Here is a 20,563-nt window from a genome sequence, read left to right as displayed (position 1 = left end):
GCGCTGACTTGAAGGCTGAACCCTGGCCCCCACCCCTCCCAGTCACTCCTTCCACCCAGATCTGCTCTAAATCGGAGTCTGTACAGTTGGCTACTGACACACAGCTGTCTCTGCAGCATCCAACCCCCAGGGGCCATCACAAGCCAAGCCTCTGGAGGCTGCGTATGAAGCAGGGCAGTCTGACATCAGCAAAGCAGCTAGCCCTGGAGAGACAGAAGTCAGAGGGCGTCCTGGGGGAGACAAAACCACAGGCCTCTCTGCCTGACTGATGGCTTCAGGGCAGAGCCTGGGGGCTTCGTTCCCACTGGTTGGTAGGAAAGAGAGGGATGGACAGGGCCAGGCTGAGCAGACCCGCCTGCAGTCACTGAAGACTTTGAGAAGGACCAGCAAGTCATGCCAGGATACAGGAGTCCCTGGTTCCCCTCCACAGCCTGCCAGTCTACCTACCCAACCTTTCCTTGGCTGACCTTGAACAAATTATGCAAGCCCCATTCCAGCTGAGGAATGAAAATCTGGCCCATACTGGAAGCTCAGAGGGGAAGGATAGTGTATCTATCACCCAGCGCAGTCTGCATAATACTTACGTAACCTCTGTCTTGGGGGTACACATCCTTCCTGGCTCATCAGCTGCATGGCAATGACAGCTGCTCTGCTCACCGTGCCCCCACCCCACCCTACCTCATACACCTACCCCCAAATCACACCTTTGTACTCAAAGCACCCCAGAGCCTGTCATGCATAAATTTATCCAAAATATGGAAAAAGCTATGTATATAAAGATGCTAAGGCCTGGCTGGCACATAATAGGCATTCAATATAAATGTGTTTGATGAGTGAATGAGCAATGAGCATCAAAGTATTATTGAGTAGTAGGGGAAAAAGTAGAAACTTGGAATCTGACAATAGGAACTTATTATAATGTAACCAGGAAGAGCGAGCTCCCTCTGCAGGGCCACTGTTGCAGCACCACCAAGAGTGGGGGAGTTGGGGAGACCCTCGACTAGCAATGACCCCCACTCTCTGCCTGCTCCCACCTCGGCCTAAGGAGAGCTGAACTCAGGTTGAGGGGACCAAGTGCCTTCCGAAGCACTGGTTAACTCTGACCTCAATACCATGCATGGATTTTATTCTAAGGGCCACCAAGAGCCACTGTTGAGTGACTGCCACATCTGTGTTTCAGAAGCTTACTTAACCAGCAGACTGGCAAAAACGTAAATAATATCCAGTGTCAGTGAGGGTGTGGAAAACGGTCGCTCTCGTTCATGCCAGGTGGGAGTACTACAGGTACACTCTTTTTGGAAAGCAATTAACCCAGCATTAACCCTAGTGGCAATCCCACTCCTAGGAAGCTGCTCCACTGTAGCAGTGTACATCAGGATGCTCACTGTAGCAGTATGTGTAACACAAAACCCAGAAGCAAACTAAAAGTCCATCAAAGGGAAAATGAATGAAAAAGAAATTAAGGTACTATACTTGCAAACTAAGGCGTACCACATGGTAATCAAAAAGTATAAGGTGGGTGGCTCATGCCTGTAATCCCGGCACTTTGGGAGGCTGAGGTGGGTGGATCACTTGAGGCCAGGAGTTCGAGATCAGCCTGGCCAACATGGCAAAACCCCATCTGTACTAAAAATACAAAAAAAAAAAAACAGCCAGGCGTGATGGTGCACACCTGTAATGCCAGCTACTTAAGAGGCTGAGGCACGAGCTTAAACCAGGAGGCAGAGGTTGCAGTGAGCCAAGATCATGCCACTGCACTCCAGCCTGGATGACAGAGCAAGACTGTCTCACCAAAAAAAAAAAAAAAAAGAATAAAGTGCATGTATGCGGTGGCACTGAAAGATAGCTATGATACAGTTAAATGGAAAAAGTCAGAAAATTTGTAATTCCATGTAATTGGAGGAAAACCTTTTACACATCTTTCTATGTTCATGAATGGATGGGAAAGCACGTGGAAGGATACAAGCCAATCTGCAAATTGGCGCTGGCTTAGATATGCTTCTGGAGAAGGAGGTTTAGGAATGGATTTCAAATCAAATTTTCATTTTTTTGTTCTGCTTCAATATTTAAACTATTTGTGTATACTGATAATTTGTTTAAGGATAAAGAATTTTAATACAAAACTTAGCCAGATGTGGTGGTAAGCGCCTGTAATCCCAGCTATTTGGGAGGCTGAGGCATGAGAATCATTTGAACCCGGACACAAAGGTTGCAGTGAGCCGAGATCATGCTACTGCACTCCAGCCTGGGTGACAGAGCTAGACTCCCTCTCAAAAAAAAAAAAAAAAGGCATTTTAAAAGCCAACCACTGTGCCTGAAATTGAGCTGTGTTGTGTCCCAAGTCATGTTCCAAGGCTGCTACAGTAGCCATGCCAGAAGGCTACCTAGAATGTCCATACAGATTGCAAGAACAGATTTAAACTACACTGAGATGGAAGAGCTATCAGGCAAGATCCGTCGGGGCACATTTCACTCCCAGGTGACCACTAGTGGCTTGGCCACTTTGCCAGAAATTATGAGCAGGGCGGAGCTCCCTAACTTCAGTGTGCACAAGAATCACCGGAGGCACTTGTTCAACAAGAGCCTGCCAGAGGAGGTGGAACTCCTCCTGCCCTACCTCTTAGCCTGTGCCTAACAGGCAGGGCTGCCCCTAGGTGCCACTGAGAAGCAGCAGCTCAGGGTGGTCCCTGCACTAAGCACCCACCAGGCCCCCATCTTGTAGAAATATGCTCTTTTCTCTGCAGAGGCTCCCTCAAGAGGATTCAGGCATGTGCCGGGCATGGTGGCTCACGCCTCTAATCCCACACTCTGGGAGGCCGAAGCAGGAGGATCGCCTGAAAGCAGGAGTTCGAGACCAGCCTGGGCAATATAGTCAGACTCTGTCTCTTTTAAATAAAAAATAAAAAGAAATAAATAGTAATAATAGAAGGATTCAGGCAGGCGAGCTTTGCATCCCAGAAGAGCCAACAACTACTGCAATGGTTGACACAGGGAGCAGGGTGCCCATGGGTCTCCAAGACTCAGCTAAGAACAGCTGGGAGGAAAGGCCTTAGGCCTAAGGAAGTTGTTACAAGGAATAAGTGAAACAGGCAGAACAGCGGAAGTATCTGGCATGGAGTTAAGTGTTCAACAAATGGCAGTGGTAACCATAATCCACTACACTGGATACTCTGTCTGCCCCTCCAGATCCATTCTCCTCCCTTTCACCCTGCTCTGTGCCCCCAGAACTGATCATTATGGACTGCTATCCATGGGTTTAGGATTGGGCTTAGCCTATCAATGTGAGGTACTTGCAGAAGATGAGAGTTTGGGGAAGAATGAAGTCGGAGTAGTCACCCCGAGTCTCCCTCCCTGCTGGGCCTCAGATGGGTAACGACTACCTTCCTCTACCCAAGGCCACAGCTCCTGCCAAGAAGCTCCCTCTCTTGTAGGCCTCAGAGTGTTAACAGACCAGAACTGACACCCTGTCCACAGCTTTGCAAATGATGTCTTCATTAAACTCTTTTGGATTACCAAGTGTAAGTGTGCACCAGATCCCTGCAAGGACCCTAACCAACAGAGCAATCACAATCATCATCACCATCATTGCCATCATCTTATGATTCTGCTGAGGAAGAGAATACTATGGAAAAGTCTCTGGCCCCGCTGTTTCACCAACACCATTCTAGGTGGTTTGTCAGGGCAGAACTAGGCCAGCCTATAGGAGGGGTATCAGACCAGCCAGGGATCACAGCAACAGCACCTCTTCCTAGCCCTGAGGACCAGGAAAAGCAACTTCCCCAGCAGAAGGCAACCCTAGCTCTAAAAGCCAACGTGGGGGCGAACACAGTCAGCAGCTCGCTCACACACACGCACACACACATACACTCCAGCACTTTCTCTTTCTTGCCAGGAAGAAACAGCCCAGGGGAACAGTTCCTGGTTCGAGCTCCAGGATGCTGGCAAAGGCCGATGGCCCTGTGCTCTGGTAGCAAGTCTGTGTACCCAGTGCAGCTGTTCTCCCCTCCATCCTTCCACAACAGTCGCGCGGTGGGCAGTAGAGCTTTCCAGGGGTAGCTTCTATTTTCAAACACCCTGGCAGCTGGGCCACCACCAGCACAGCTGAGTTCCATGCTGAGCTCCTAGGCTCAGGAGAAGGTTGCTGACTCAGGGCAGCCTGCCCACACACCTATCAAGGGGAGATGGCCTGGGTTGGCAGCCAGTACACTATGGTCTGGATTCCAGGCACACTTGGGGCTCCTGCCTGACCTCAGGCACCTCAAGTTCCCTGGAGCTTCACTGCTTGGCCTGACCAGGTGGGCTTGAGACAGACAGTGGTTGGCCAGGTAGCCTCAGGAATCAAATAGATCTGAGTTCTAACCCACCCCACCACTTTCTAGATATGTGAGCTTGGGCAAGTCGCAACTTCTCCACTCCTTCTTCTTCAGCTCTAATATGGAGAAAGACAGCCTGAATTGGCGACACTGCGAGGACTGAATCAGCTCGTTAATATACACTTGGTACAGTGGCTGGTGCATGGTAAGCAGGGAACACACACAGTATTTTATCACACGTTTTCATTTTGTATATTTATTATAATAATGGCTACTGAGCATGTTCAAAAGGTCACCCTGAACCACAAGGTCCAGAGTCCTTCATGTCCATAATGAGGCATTGTTTAGCTGACCAGGTCCTGGAAGAACGCCTCCCACCAGATCCCAGGGAAAACTGACCCTTATAATAGACACTCAGCACCACTGTCCTTACAAGAAATAGAGGTGACTCCATTGTCCACTGCCAGTTGGCCCACACTCAGTCATGCACAAGGTCACTCTGATTGGTGTGGAAGAATAATGTCTCCCATCTGAACACCAATTTTGACTTTCCAAAAAGCATTCACATCTATTAGCACCTTGCAAGGGTCCCTTGGAGGGCAACTGCAATGTGAGAGCACCACCATTCAGATCAGGCCTTCAATCCCAACTCCACTCCTGCCAGGCTGTGTTACCTCAGAGTGGTTACCTCACCTCTCTGTGCTCATTTGCTGCCCTGTGAAATGGAAACACACTACCTCTCTCCCTGGGTATAGGGTGGTGAATTCAACATCACAGAACATTCGTTGAGCCCCTAGAAAGGTGCTGAGCAAGCCCTCAATCAGCAATCACTGTGATGATGACAATCATACTTTTATAGCAGAGAAACTGGGCCAGGCGCAGTGGCTCACACCTGCAATCCCAGTACTTTAGGAGGCCGAGGCAGATGGATCACAAGGTCAGGAGTTCAAGACCAACCTGGCCAAGATGGTGAAACCCCGTCTCCACTAAAAAATACAAAAAAATTAGCCGGGCATGGTGGCGGGCACCTGTAATCCCAGCTGAGTAGCGTGAGGCAGAGAATTGCTTGAACTCGAGAGATGGAGACTGCAGGGAGCCGAGATCATGCCACTGCACTCCAGCCTGGGCGACAGAGTGAGTCTCCATCTCAAAAAAAAAAAAAAAAAAGAGAGAGAAAGAGAAACTGAGGCACAAGAAAGAGACTTGACCTGTATGAGACAGACCCTGTGGCTCATTAGACCTGTGGTGTGGGCCCAAACTACTCTCCAGTGCTCTTTGCAGCACAGTTCTGAGTAAATAACTTAAAGTCCCACTCATCCCAAATCCCCTGAGTACGCGGTAAAATGGAGAAATGTGCCCAGACCCAGCTGAGAAGCCCACTGGTCACCTTTTCTCAGTGGCTACCACAGGAGTCCATGGAAAACCCAAAGCCGCAGACTACAGAATCTTGGAGCACTGGGAGGTGCTGCCTCCAGGCCTGGGCTGGTCCTCAGCCATACATGCGCCTCTCTGTCACTACCACTGAAGACACTGCACCATGGGAAATTCCATCAAGGGCGAAGCGGACTTCAGTGCTTCAGGAGCGTCTTCCTGGTAAGGGTGGAGGGTGGAGGCCCTTCACCACCCCAACATGTTCACTGTCCACACTCGCCTAGTGTTCAGCAAGGCCAGGGGCCCACAGGCACTTCATCCCTGTATGGTCTCCCACTTTCTATGCTACAAATAACCCCTGCCTACAGCCCCACTCTAGAATAGCAGAAATAAAACTAAATCATCAACAATGAGTAGTCCCCACTACCCAGAGGCAGGCACCCTACTCTGGACAACCCCAGCATAAGCTGTCCATCCACCCACCACGAGGGAAGGGGTAACAGACCCAACACCTTCTGTAGAATCCCAATCACCCACGTCACCCTCCCTGCAAGCCCAGAAACACCAGTTCAACAAGTTTCCCTCGGGACTTGGAAAACCAGAGAATGAAGACAATGTGTTTAAAGCACTTATTTCAAGAGACTATACAGTCTGTTACAGTTCTTTAAATATCTGTGACTCTCTTCTAGGTGAGGCTGTTTTCCACAAGTGAGATGTGTGTGTCCCTCAAAACGATGTCCAGGACCGGGCATGGTGGCTCACACCTGTAATCCCAGCACTTTGGGAGGCTGAGGTGGGTGGATTGCTTGAGGCCAGGAGTTTGAGATCAGCCTGGCCAACATGGTGAAACCCCACTCTACTAAAAATACAAAAATTAGACAGGCGTGGTAGTGTGTGCCTGGGATCCCAGATACTCCGGGAGGCTGTGGTGGGAGGATTGATTGAGCCCAGGAGATAGAAGCTGCCATGAGCCAATATGGTGCCACTGCACTCTGGCAACAGAGCAAGACCCTGTCTCAAAAAAAAGAAAAAGAAAAAACGTTTAGGATCAAAGGACTATGGTCTGGGCCTGCAGCCCTTCACATGCCCATTCAAAAATTCCACAAATACCTAATAAGCACCTACTATGTACCATGTACTGAAATAGTAAAACTCTGTCAATAAAGGTGGGTGGATTCTGATACAAGAGTGCATTTACCCCCACAGACCCTTCTCAAGCACCCACTGTGTGCCAGACAGCATCACGCCAGGCACTGAAGACAAAGTAGCACAGGGCCTCAGTGCCTCAGTCTGACCCTTAAGAGCTGAGTCGGTCCAGAGCTGGGGTGGGCAGAATGCAGGCAGGCCCTCGGTAGTCTGCCCTGGTCTTCCCCTGCCTCAGTGGAGAAGTTTAGGCAACAGAGGAGCCCTTTCCCTTATCTCCCCAGGAGAGGAGAGGCTAGTCAAGGGGACAGGGACCCCGGACCGATCAGGCCTCTAAAACAGGGTCTGCTCCTGCAATCAAGGTCTCCACATGCAAACTTACTGCTCGAGCTTGACAATGTCCATCTGTAAACTTACAACACTTTTCATAAATTAACGTGAAAGTTACTCAATACCTGGTATACAAATGCTTGTCAATAATAGTGCAAAAATGCTTAAAAACAGGAGCTACATTTATTGAACCCTTTCCACAACGCCACGTGTAGCAAAATGGTCTGCAGGGGATGGGCTGGATTCACCCAAAAAGCCCCAAGGGTGTCAGGGTTTCTACTTAGCCCTTCTCCATACCGGCACTGTTCTAAAGGTTTCATGTTAATTAATTCATTTTATTCTTCCCCAAAACTCAACGAAGGAGAGGTATAATTGCTCCCATCCTACAGATGAGAAAACGAAGGTCTGCGATCTTCCCAGCTGTGTGACCTTGTACAAATGACTAGGACTGCCGGCCTCTGATCCAACGTCAGGCTCCCAAATGCACCTCCGCGTTTGGCAAATGAATGAACGACCGAACCAGGAATCACTCCTAAGGCCAAGAAGGCCACATCCTTCCCCGTGGGGCCTCCTTTTCCTAGGCCAAACCTCCAGCCCAGGCCCGAGCTCCGGCCTTTACGGCCTAAGTCGACTCTCGGCCGGCGGGTTCCGCCCTAGAAGGCTCTGGCACAGGCGGGCGGTGCCGGGCGCCAGCTTCTGCGGGCGTGGGCCGGCCACGACGCGTGGGCCTGGGGACGCGGGGCCACGGTCGTCACGTGAGCTCATCCCCGCGGCGGCAGCGTGGCCGGCACCAGCCTGCTGGCCTGGTCCAGCGAGCGTGGGCGACGAACGGGTCCCCGCCGGATCCACGCTGGTGGGATCCAGGGCCAGAGGGCGCCGCCGGGGAAGGTCACCTAGACGCGCGGCCCGCCGGGCCTCCACGCGGCCGCCCTTGCCCTTCCGCCCGCAAGCTCGGGCCGCCTCTCGCCGCCAGCCGCAAGCGTCTCCGGACCCTCGGCCTCGCGGTCCCCAGCCCGGACCCGTTCGGCGCCCGCCTGCGCGGCCTTCTCTGCCCGCCAGCTAACCAGCCAGGCCCGCGCCGGCCGCTCGGGCTCCCTCCCCGGGGCCGGACTCCCGAGGCCCCTCGCCCGCTCCTCCCTCAGCGCCTCCCTCTCAGTTCCCCAGGGGCCCGGCCCCCGCCGTCCAGGGCGCAAGGGAGCCAGGGTCCTTTTCCGCTGCGCCTACCTCAGAGGCGGTGGCGGCGGGCTCGGAGGCGGCTACGGCGGGGGCTGCGGCGCGGAGGCAGGGAGCGGAGCCGAGCAAGCGGCGGGGCCAAGGGCGGGGCGGCGCGGACGGCGGCGGCGCGGACCCGCCTCCCCTCTCGCGCTCCGGGTCCGGCGCGCTCCGCCCCCAGGCCCCGCCCGGGAAAGCGTCCGGGCCGGGCCGGGGTCCCCGTCCCGCTCGCGAGTCGCGTTCTTACCCTTCCGGGCCCCGCGGCCCCGGCAGCAGACACGGGAGCCTGCGGGCGCGTTGCGGACGCGCGGGAGGACCTGCGTGAGCCCGGGCACGGGGAGGCGCGGTACTGACGTGTGCACCGTGTGTGCGTGCGCAGGGACACGCGGGTTCTTGGTGGAAACCTCGGCCCCAGTGGCAGCGCTCGGGAAGGGGGAGGAGGCCTTCTGATTCTCTGAGCGGTGGCCCCGAGGTCCCTGCGCTAATGGAAGACGCGCGGGGCTTCTGGGCCTCCTGGTCGGCCTCCGCGCTGCTAGATCCCCCGGGAGTTGATGTGGCCGGCGCTGGACTCGAGCCTTGCCTGGGTGGACGAAGTGACCCCCGGCCCCCCATCAAAGCCCGGGTGGGCCCCATCCCCCGAGGTCAGTCTCAGGCCCAGCGCGGACACCGGGCGCTTGGAGCGGCGCAGATACTGAGTAGCAGCGGCGACTGTTGCTCCAGAGCTCCGCGCTCCGGATACAATGTGTCTGGCGCCTCCGACCCGCCCGCATGGCGTCTAGACAATCGCGGAGAAAACCCCTGTGTGCCGATTTTGCACCGCAGATTAGCGATTTTCTCCTGTAGCAAAGCTACTAACAGCCAATTTCCATGCATTCGAGAGGCAAAATAATAAAATAAAACGTGAATTGGGTTTTGCGAGGCTCCTGCTGGGTCTCTCGGCGCGAGGAAATCACGCCGGTTCTGGCCGGCCGGCCGGCTGAGGGCACCGCGGGGAACACGCGACCAGCCGGGGCCTGTGCTCCTGTGGGACCCAGTTAGTATGTGTTGAGTGAACGGTCACCTTCTCCTTGCTAGGCCTAAGCGAGTGGTCTCGTTCACCACTGAGTGTTCCCTGTGTTCCGCGCGAGGCCCACTTGAAGCGGGTTTCGAGAATTAATTCGTAGATGGACGAAGCTTCTGCACACCCTTCGCCTTTGATCAACAAACGTCCTCGAATGCTTCAGGCGTCTAGGGCCCTGTGGAGGAGGTGCCGGGTTACAGAATCAGGACACTCCTCACAGCCAGCAGCGACACTAGCTAAAGCAGTAGGCAACTGGGGCTGCGGATGAGGCAATCAGGACTGGCTGCTGGAAAGAGACGGCAGATTAAATGTGAACGTGGCGACTTGAGTTAGAAAAGTTGTTTCAGTGGGATAGGGTGCTGAGGAAGAGGGCAGCTGATACAGAGTGGAAGTGGGGTGCAGACAGGGTGCCTAGGCCCTGTGTAGGGGCTGGGGGAGGGGTGACTGGGAATGCAAAGAAGAGCCTCCTTCAAGATCCTAGGGAGTGTAGGACGGATTCTATGACCCTCCCAGGCCCACGAGTTTCCTGGGGCCTCTGGGCTTCCCAGCCTGGTGGTCCCCACTCCACACACAGAGACTGGTGGGCAGGGGGAGGACAAGAACTCAGGGAGGCCGGGTCTCCAGGAACCTCACTGGGCTAGGAACAGATGCCAGTGCAGCCCAGTTTTGAGGCTGGGAGCAAATTTCGAAGGGCTTCCTCCCCTCCAGAGCCACCTCTCAACTCCGCTTTCAAGAACCAATCTGGGCCCGGCGCAGTGGCTCATGCCTGTAATCCTAGCACTTTGGGAGGCCGAAGCGGGCAGATTACTTGAGGCCAGGAGTTCGAGACCAGCCTGGGCAACATGGCAAAACCCTGTCTCTACTAAAAATACGAAAATTAGCCGGGCGCGGTGGCGCGTGCCTGCAGTCCCAGCTACTCAGGAGGCTGAGGCATGAGAATCGCTTGAACTTGGAAGGAGGAGGTTGCAGTGAGCTGAGATCGAGCCACTGCACTCCAGCCCGGGTGACAGAGTGAGACTGTCTCAAAAAACAAACAAACAAAAAACAACCTGGGGAGAGTTCTCCATGGCCTCTGCTACACTGGGCCCCTTTACCAGCTCCCCTAGGTGCTAGTTTCGGATTAACCGTGCACTTACTGGCTGCGTGACCAGGTGCAAGAAGGCTGGCCTCTCAGAGCCTCAGCTTCAGAGTATTGGTGTAAGTTTAAAATGGAACACATAAAGAGTAGGCACTTGGCCTGGTGCGGTGGCTCACTCCTGTAATCCCAGTACTTTTGGAGGCCAAGGCGGGCGAATCACCTGAGGTCGGGAGTTCGAGACCAGCCTGACCAACATGGAGAAACCCCGTCTCTACTAAAAATACAAAAATTGACCGGGCGTGGTAGCACATGCCTGTAATCCCAGCTACTCGTGTAGCTGAGGCAGGAGAATTGCTTGAATCCGAGAGGCAGAGGTTGTGGTGAACCGAGATCTTGCCATCGCACTCCAGCCTGGGCAACAAGAGTGATACTCTGCCTCAAAAAAAAAAAAAAAAGAGTAGGCACTCAGTAACTGGGCCAGGCTTGGAGGCACACGTGGGTAATCTCAACTGTTTGGGAGGCCAAGGAGGTAGGATGGCTTGAGGCCAGAAGTTCAAGGCTGCAGTGAGCTAGCATTCTACCACTGCACTCCAGCCTGGACCACAGAGCGAGTTCCTGTCTCAAGAAACAGTACTAGTAATTTTTTTTAAAGAGAAAATCAGCTGAGATCTGCAGGTCCCATAACTACTAGAATCCATTGACCCACCACAACTCTGAGGAAGAGGGGAACCCCCTAAGCCCCATCTCCACTCCATCTGCCACAGCTGATTGGGCCGGGGTTGGGCCCCTGACCCAAGCCAGGTCAATCAGATCCTCTCTTGCAATTCTGAACTGAGAAACCCAGAGATGAGTACACCAGAGGGGAAAATGCGGGAGCTTTCAAGGCCATTGGGTAGATCTGGGTCTGGCATCCCTGTCCACGTTGGGAAACTAACGAGGGCATTTCACAGAGCAGAGAATGGAGCAGCCACTGTAGAGGGTGGCTGTGGGCCCTTGTTCCTTGAGTGCTCCCCTGTTCTTGTCATGTGTGGGTTTCCCTATGCCACTTCAATAACCCCACTTGAGCTTGACCCAGCTAGAGCAAGTCCCTGGTGAAGACAGTCAAATCTTGGTGGGTGGAGAAGGAGGTTTGTGAGGATAGGACAATCCCAACGTCAGTTTTTCTGTTTCCCTCTCCTTTCCGTCAGCAAACTTTCATGGAGCTGACTCCATCTCTGACTCCAAAGCCTTCCTGGGAGTGGCCTCATGGCCCAGCCTGACCAATTAGAGCCCTGTATACCTCTCCTGCCCCTGCCTCCCCGTCCCCACCCCATCCCCGCCTCACAGGGATGGACCAATGAGACCAGATGAGAATTCCTGGAGCTACGGAAATGAAGACTTTCCCTGAAAATGAAGTCAGCCCATAAGAGAAAGGCAGAGATGAGATCCTGAATCTAGCCATGCCTGAGCCTACAACCTATACTTACCAGCTGCCTGAACCAATGGATTCCTGTTTTGCCTAGTCCAGTTTGAATTGTTTCTTCCAGATGCTAACTCAGTTCCTCTCCTCCCTTCAAGCAGAACAATGTAAAGCATCCAGGGAAAAATGAGGTTTTTCTTTTATTGTTAATATTAGAATGGGTTACCAATGTAAGACTCTTTCATTTTAGGGAGTTTTTGGTTTTTTTCTTGTCTCTAACTTACAGCCTTAGGGCTTCTACTGTAGATATTTATCAAAGTGGAAAGCAGCCAATTACCCTTTCAAGAACATAGGTTGAAACACTCCCAACTCTTCTGTTTTCAGAGCCAGATGTCGCTGGATTTCTATGTGGTTTGTTAGCATTGTCTATGCCAAGTACCAGAGCTTGAAGATGAAGTTCATGAAGGCAGAAATAGTAGTAACTTATGTATATTATTTTTTAAAGAGAAAATATTCTGCTTGTAATCAGCATCAATTAATTGGATGATAAAGTTGCATTGTCATAAAACCTAGCCTTCCGATCATTTTCCAGCGAACTTCTCAGACTAGAGTTTGAGTAGGAAGAATCAAGATGGCGTATTTGTGGTCAAGGATATCTGGCCGCACTCCCCACATTGTGCCCTGACACTCAGCATCCAGGGAAGGACCCAGCCAGGCCTCCAGGTTCTGAGTGACAGCAGTAATCACTTGGGGAAACGAACAGAAACCATCCCAAGATAAACACAATCAATAATGTTCTCCTGCATATCCCAAAACATGAGGTGTCCTAAATCTAGTCTAAAACAATTCCAAGAAGTTCCAATATCATAGCTATGATTTTTAAGAATTATATAATTAAGAATTATATATATAAATATATATATAAAAAAAATTATTTAAAATCTCCAAATATGCTTTAATGAGGACATAATACCTTGATTATAAAAAGAGCAGCCGGGCACGGTGGCTCATGCCTGTAATCCCAGCACTTTCGGAGGCCGAGGTGGGCGGATCAGAAGGTCAGGCGATCAAGACAATCCTGGTTAACACAGTGAAACCCTGTCTCCACTAAAAAATACAGAAAAAAGGCTGGGCGCAGTGGCTCACGCCTGTAATCCCAGCACTTTGGGAGGCCGAGACGGGCGGATCACGAGGTCAGGAGATCGAGATCATCCTGGCTAACCCGGTGAAACCCCATCTCTACTAAAAAAAAATACAAAAAAAAAAACCAGCCGTGCGATGTGGCAGGCGCCTGTAGTCACAGCTACTCGGGAGGCTGAGGCAGGAGAATGGCGTGAACTCGGGAGGCAGAGCTTGCAGTGAGCCGGGATCCCGCCATTGCACTCCAGCCTGGGCGACAGAGCGAGACTCCGTCTCAAAAAAAAAAAAAGAAAGAAAAAAAAGAACGAACTTTTTTCAGCTTTAAGAAAGTCATATGAGGTTCATCAGGACATGTGTAAAGTGATACAATCCTTCTGAAAAGCAATTAGGCTATATGCGATAAGAATCATAAACCTATTCCACCCCCCTTGACCTGCTGCTAGGAACCCACGCTAAGACGATCATTGTAAGTATGGGGAATGCCCGCTGCAGGAAAATGGACAGCAGCCCAGGACAGAACACAACCTGGTTTCCAGCTTGGGCATATTGAATCACTCACAACCTTGAGGAAATATGATTACAAAAACTTCCTGTGGGGACCGGGCACGATGGCTCACGCCTGTAATCCCAGCACTTTGAGATGCTGAGGCAGGCAGATCACCTGAGGTCAGGAGTTCAAGACCAGCCTGGTCAACATGATGAAACCCTGTCTCTACAAAAATAAAAAAAATTAGCCAGGCGTAGTGGTAGGCGCCTGTAATCCCAGCTACTCGGGAGGCCTGAGGCAGGAGAATCGCTTGAACCTGAGAGGCGGAGGTGGCAGTGAGTCGAGATCACGCCATTGCACTCCAGCCTGGGGGACAAGAGTGAGACTTTGTCTCAAAAAAAAAAAAAAAAACAAAACACTTTGAGGGGAAATATTTCTGTTACAGTGTTAATGGAAGGTAATCTATGTTCAGTATTACTGCAACCCCAACATTAAAAACTGTGGAGGCAAACTGTGGTAAGTACAATAATGGCCCCCCAAGGATATCCACATCCTACTCACTGGAACCTGTGAATGTAAAAAACAAACAAACAAAACAAAACAAAAACCACTTTACTGAGATAGCATTGACATATAAAAAGCTGTAAATATTTAATATATATATGTCAATGAGTTTGGAGCTAAGTATATTTCCATGAAACCATCACCACCATAAAGCATGTAAACATACCCAACACCTACCAAAGTTTCCTCCCCCATCCCCATTCCCTTTTTTTTTTTGTAGGAGCACTTAAGATCTATCCTCTTGGCAAATCTAAGTATACAGTACAGTATTGTTAGCTGTAGGCACAGTGATATACAGTAGATAATGATTAGTGATGACGAACATTTTTTAATATGTTTGTTGGCCACTTGTATGTCTTCTTTTAAGAAGCACCTGTTCATGTCCTCTGCCCACATTTTTTTCTTCGTTTTTAGTAGAGATGTGATTTTGCCATGTGGCCCAGGCTGGTCTCGAACTTCTGAGCTCAGGCAACCCGCCTGTCTCAGCCTCCTGAAGTGCTAGGATTACATGTGTGAGACACTGTGCCCGGCCCCCTCTGCCCTCTTTTTAATGAGGTTATTTGGTTTTTTGCTTGTTGAACTGTTTAAGTTCCTTATAGATTCTGGATATTAGACCTTTGGTCAGATGCATAGATCTCCAGAATTTATTTATCTGATATAACTAAACCTTATACCCTTTGATCATCACCTCTCCATTTTCCCTTCCCTCCAGCCCTGAAAATTACCATTGTACTCTCTGCTTCTATGAGAGTGATTATTTTAGATTGTACATTTAAGTGAGATCATACAGATGTTATGGATCTTGACATGGGGGGATTATCCTAGATCATCCAAGTGGGCCCAATGTAATCACAAGAATGTCATCACTAGTTCTTTTTTTTTTTTTTTTTTTTAAGATAGAGTGTCACTCTGTCACCCTGGCTGGAGTGCAGTGGCGCGATACCAGCTCACTGCAACCTCCGCCTCCCGGGTTCAAGCAATACTCGTGCCTTAGCCTCCCAAGTAGCTGGGATTACAGGTGTCTGCCACCAGGCCCAGCTACTTTTTGTTTTTTCAGTAGAGACGAGATTTCACCATGTTAGCCAGGCTGGTCTCAAACTCCTGACCTCAGATGATCCACCCACCTCAGCCTCCCAAAGTGCTGGGATTACAGGCATGAGCGACCATGCCCAGCCTACAGTTCTTATAAGAGGAAGACAACAGGATCAGAGTGAGAGAAGGTGATTTAATGACAGAAGCAGAGTGGGGCAGTGGGGGAGAGAGATGGAGAGAGAAAGAAAGAGAGAAAGAAAGAAAAGAAAAAAGAAAGAGAAAGAAAGAAAGAAAGAAAGAAAGAAAGAAAGAAAGAAAGAAAGAAAGAAAGAAAGAAAGAAAGAAAGAAAAGAAAAGAAAGAGGGAAAGAAAGAAAGAAAAGAAAGAGGGAAAGAAAGAAAGAGAGAGAGAGGGAGGGAAGGAAGGAAGGGAGGGAGGGAGGGAGGGAGGCAGGGAGGGAGGGAGATAGATTGGAGATGCTATATCGCTAGTTCTGAAGATGTAAGAAGGGGCCATGAGCCAAGGAATGCAGGCAACCAATAGAAGCTAAAAAAGACAAGGAAATGGATTCTTCTCCCAAGGCCTCCAGGAGGAGGTAGCCCTGATGCTCCCTTAATTTTAGCCCAGAGAGACTGATTTCAGAATTCTGACCTCTAGAACTGTAAAATGATAAATCTGAGTTGTTTAAACCACCAAGTCTTTGGTAGTTTGTTACAACAGCAATAGGAAACTAATATACAACCTCTAAAAGACAATTCTAGAAATGATTTATTAGAATGGGGCTATAGTTTGAATGTTTATCTCCCAAAATTGATATGTTGAAATCCTAAGTCCCAAGATGATGGTATTAGGAGGCAGAGCTTTTGAAATGTGATTATCATCAGGGCAGAGGCCTGAGAGCTTGTTCACCCTTTCCACCATGTAAAGACACAGTTAGAAAGCATTATCTATGTGACACAAGCAAATGGAAAAACACTCCATGCTCATGGATTGGAAGAATCGATATCATTAAAATGTCCATGCTGCCAAAAGCAATCTGCAGATTTAATCCTGTTCCTATCAAACTAACAACATCATTTTTCACAGAATTAGAAAAAAACTATTATAAAATTTATATTAAACAAAAAAAGAGCCAGAATAACCAAAGGATCCTAAGCAAAAATAACAAAATTGGAGGCATAACATTACCTGACTTCCAACTATGCTAAAAGGCTACAATAACCCAAACAGCATAGTACTGGTACAAAAACAGACACATAGACCAACGGAACAGAATAGAGAACACAGGAATAAAGCCACACTCCTACAACCAACTAATCTTCAACAAATTGGACAAAAATAAGCAATGGGGAAAGGACTCCCCTTTAATAAATGGTGCTGGAATAACTGGCTATCCATATGCAGAAGAATGAAACTGGACACCTGCCTATCACCATATATAAAAATTAACACAAGACAGATTGAAGACTTAAATGAAGACTTCAAACTATTAAAATCCTAGAAGAAAACCTAGGAAATACCCTCCTGGGCATCAACCGTGGCAAAGAATTTATAAATGACTAAGTCCTCCAAAGCAGTTACAACAAAAACAAAAATCAGCCTGGGCAACATGGCAAAAACCCATCTGTACAAAGAATACAAAAATTAGCCTGGCATGGTGGAACACGCCTATAGTCTCAGCTACTCAGGAAACTGAGGTGGGAGGATCGTTTGAGTCTAGGAGGTTGAGGCTGCAGTGAACTATGATTGTACCATTGCACTCTAGCCTTGGTGACAGAGAGAGACCATGTCTCAAAAAAAAAAAAAATTGACAAGTGGGACCTAATTAAATTTAAGAGCTTCTGCACAGCAAAAGAAACTATCAACAGAGTAAACAGACAACCTCCAGAATGGGAGACAATATTTACAAACTATGCATCTGACAAAGCTCTAATATCCAGAATCTATAAGGAACGTAAACAATTCAACAAGCAAAAAGCAAAGAACCCCATTAAAAAGTGGGCAGAGGGCTGGGCACAGTGGCTAACACCTGTAATCCCAGCACTTTGGGAGGCCGAGGCAGGCAGATCACCTGAGGTCAGGAGTTTGAGACCAACCTGGCCAACATGGTAAAACCCCCAATCTCTACTAAAAATACAAAAATTAGCTGAGTGTGGTGGCGCGCGCCTGTAATCCCAGGAAGCTGAGGCAGGAGAGTCACTTGAATCCGGGGGGTGGAGGTTGCAGTGAGTCGAGATTGTGCCACCACACTATAGCCAGGATGACAGAGTGAGACTTCCTCTCAAAAAAAAAAAAAAAAAAAAAAAGACATACAAGTGGTCAATAAATATGAAAAAATGTTCATCATCACTAATCATCCAATAAATGCAAATCAAAACCACAATGAGTACCACCTCACACCAGTCAGAATGGGTATTATTAAAAAGTTAAATGGCCGGGCGCCATGGCTCACACCTGTAATCCCAGCACTTTGGGTTGCCGCGGCAGGCGGATCTCAAGGTCAGGAGATAGAGACCACCCTGGGTAACATGGTGAAACCCGTCTCTACTAAAAATACAAAAAATTAGCCGGGTGTGGTGGCAGGCGCCTGTAGTCCCAGCTACTTGGGAGGCTGAGGCAGGAGAATGGTGTGAACCCGGGAGGCGGAGCTTGCAGTGAGACAAGATCGCGCCGCTGCACTCCAGCCTGGGCGACAGAGCACTCCAGCCTGGGCGACAGAGCCAGAATCTGTCTCAAAAATAAAAATTAAAATTAAAAAATAAATAAAAATAAAAAATAAAATAAAAGTTAAAAAATAGATGTTGGAGAGGCTGCAGAGAAAAGGGGATGCTTATACACTGCTAGTGGGAATGTAAATTAGTTCAGCCAGTGTGGAGAGCAGTTTGGATATTTCTCAAAGAACTACAAATAGAACTACCATTCCACCCAAAGGAAAATAAATCATGGCCGGGCGTGGTGGCTCACACCTATAATCCCAATACTTTGGGAGGCCGAGGCGGGTAGATTATGAGGTCAGGAGTTCAAGACAAGCCTAGCTAACATAGTGAAACCCCATCTCTACTAAAAATACAAAAATTAGCTGGGCGTGGTGGTGCATGCCTGTAGTCTCAGCTACTCGGCAGGCTGAGGCAGGAGAATCTCTTGAACCCGGGAGGTGGAGGTTGCAGCGAGCCGAGATCATGCCACTGCCCTGCAGCTTGGGCAACAGAGTGAGACTTCATCTCAAAAAAAGAAAATAAATCATTCTACCAAAAAGACATATGCACATGTACGTTTGTCACAGCATGATTCACAATAGCAGGAGACATGGAGTCAACCCAGGTGCCCATCAGTGGCGGATGGAATAAAGAAAATGCGATACATATATATGACGGAATACTATACAGTCATAAAAAATAATGAAATCATGTCCTTTGCAGCAACATGGATGCAGCTGGAGGAAACTGCTGCAAAAGAATGCGGGAACAGAAAACTAAATACCGTGTGTTCTCACTTATAAGCGGGAACTAAACACTGGGTACACATGGACATAAATATGGGAACAATAGGCACTGTGGACTACAAGGGGGGGGGTAAGGGTTGAAAAACTACCTGTTGGGTACTATGCTCAGTACCTGGATGACAGGTTTAATCATACCCCAAACCTCAGCACCATGCAATATACCCTTGTAACAAATCTGCACACGTAACCCCTGAATCTAAAAGAAAAATTGAAAAAAGAAAAATAAAGTGCCATCTATGAACCAGAGAGCAAGCCCACAACACATACTGAATCTTCTAGTACATTGATCTTGAACTTCCAGCCTCCAGAACTGTGAGAAATAACTTTATGGTTTGTAAGCCACCCGGTCTATGGCATTTTGCTATAACAGCCTGGATAAAATAAGGCAAATGGCAAGGTTGTAAGGAGCACCTGTAATCCCAGCTATTCGGGAGGCTGAGGTAGGAGAATCACTTGAATGATTTGTTTTTTCCTATTTTGAATCGCTTTTTTTTTTTTTTTTTGAGACGGAGTCACCCAGGCTGGAGTGCAATGGCGTGATCTCAGCTCACTGCAACTTCCACCTCCCGGGTTCAAGCGATTCTCCTGCCTCAGCCTGCCGAGTAGCTGAGACTACAGGCGCATGCCACCACGCCTGACTAGTTTTTGTATTTTTAGTAGAGACAGGGTTTCACCATGTTAGTCAGGATGGTCTGGATCTCCTGACCTCATGATCCGCCCACCTCGGCCTCCCCAAAGTGCTGGGATTATAGGCGTGAGCCACCGTGCCTGCCCCCCACTTTTTTTTTTCTTAATGCAGAGTCTCGTCTCACTCAGTCACCCAGGCTGGAGTGCAGTAGAGTGATCTTGGCTCACTGCAACCTCTGCCTCCCAGGTTCAAGTAATTCTCCTGCCTCAGCCTCCCAAGTAGCTGGGATTATAGGCGCATGCCACCATGTCCAGCAAACTTTGTATTTTTAGTAGAGACAGGCTTTCACCATGTTGGCCAGGCTGGTCTGGAACTCCTGACCTCAGGTGATCCACCTGCCTCAGCCTCCCAAAGTGCTGGGATTATAGGCATGAGCCACTGCACCCAGCAGGCCTTTTTCTTTTATTCTCCCTGCTTTCTAACTTTTAAAAAAATATTTATGACCGGGCACCATTGCACTCCAGCCTGGGTGACAAGAGCAAAATTCTATCAATAAATAAATAAATAAATAAATAAATAAATAAATATTTTGAGACAAAGTATTGCCCAGGCTGGAGTGTAGTGGCATGATCTTGGCCCACTGCAACTTCTGCCTCCTGGACTCAAGCTATCCTCCTACCTCAGCCTCCCAAGTACCTGGGACTACAGGTCCCACCACACCCAGGTAATTTTTGTATTTTTCGTAGAGATGGGGCTTTGCCATGTTGGCCAGGCTGGTCTCGAACTTGTAAGCTCAAGCAATCCACCCATCTTGGCTTTCCAAAGTGCTGAGATTATAGGCATGAGCCCCCACACCTGGTCTCTAACTTTCAAAGGAGGCCTCCAACTTTTAAAGGAGGCCGAGTGTGGTATTAAAATCAAACAATCAGGAAAGAGGCAGCGATTCTTGCTGCATAAGACAGATGGCAATTTGGGGTAAGTGCAGATCTCATTATTATTGTACGGCAAACTCCGGCCCAGTGCTGGTACCTGTGATGTTCTCTGAGAGCGACTGTGTGTGCCTGTGCACATGGCTGTGATGGGGAGTGGGTATTGTAAGGAGAACTGGCCTGGGGCTGGAATCCCACCAGAAAACTCTGACTTGAGAAGGCAAGGGCTTCCCCCTTTGCTCAGCACACTCTGGTCCCTGATAAAGGTTAAAGAAAAGCAGGAAAACTTTGGGAGGCCGAGACGGGCGGATCACAAGGTCAGGAGATCGAGACCATCCTGGCTAACACGGCGAAACCCCGTCTCTACTAAAAACA

At 49.4% G+C, this 20,563-nt stretch overlaps 1 protein-coding gene across 5 annotated transcripts in view; it reads right to left on the bottom strand.

The window, feature by feature from the left end:
* The window catches only part of LOC105467147 (voltage dependent anion channel 1), a 97,735-nt gene that overhangs the window by 25,648 nt on the left and 51,524 nt on the right, over positions 1 to 20,563 (bottom strand). For 2 of the 5 annotated variants that reach the window (XM_011716589.2, XM_011716590.3), the window contains exon 1: positions 8,617 to 8,696. The exons of 1 other annotated variant lie outside the window; for it this stretch is intronic. The gene's annotated coding sequence lies outside the window, so the exon portion shown is untranslated. Of the gene's footprint in view, positions 1 to 8,381; positions 8,513 to 8,616; positions 8,697 to 20,563 lie in introns of those variants that run through there. 2 more of the 5 variants (XM_011716587.2, XM_011716588.2) reach the window with 2 other exon arrangements.

Source organism: Macaca nemestrina, chromosome 6 (assembly GCF_043159975.1).
Source record: "Macaca nemestrina isolate mMacNem1 chromosome 6, mMacNem.hap1, whole genome shotgun sequence".
Taxonomy (NCBI): domain Eukaryota; kingdom Metazoa; phylum Chordata; class Mammalia; order Primates; family Cercopithecidae; genus Macaca; species Macaca nemestrina.
The sequence above is the reverse complement of the archived record's forward strand: the minus strand, read 5'-3'. Positions and strand labels throughout refer to the sequence as shown.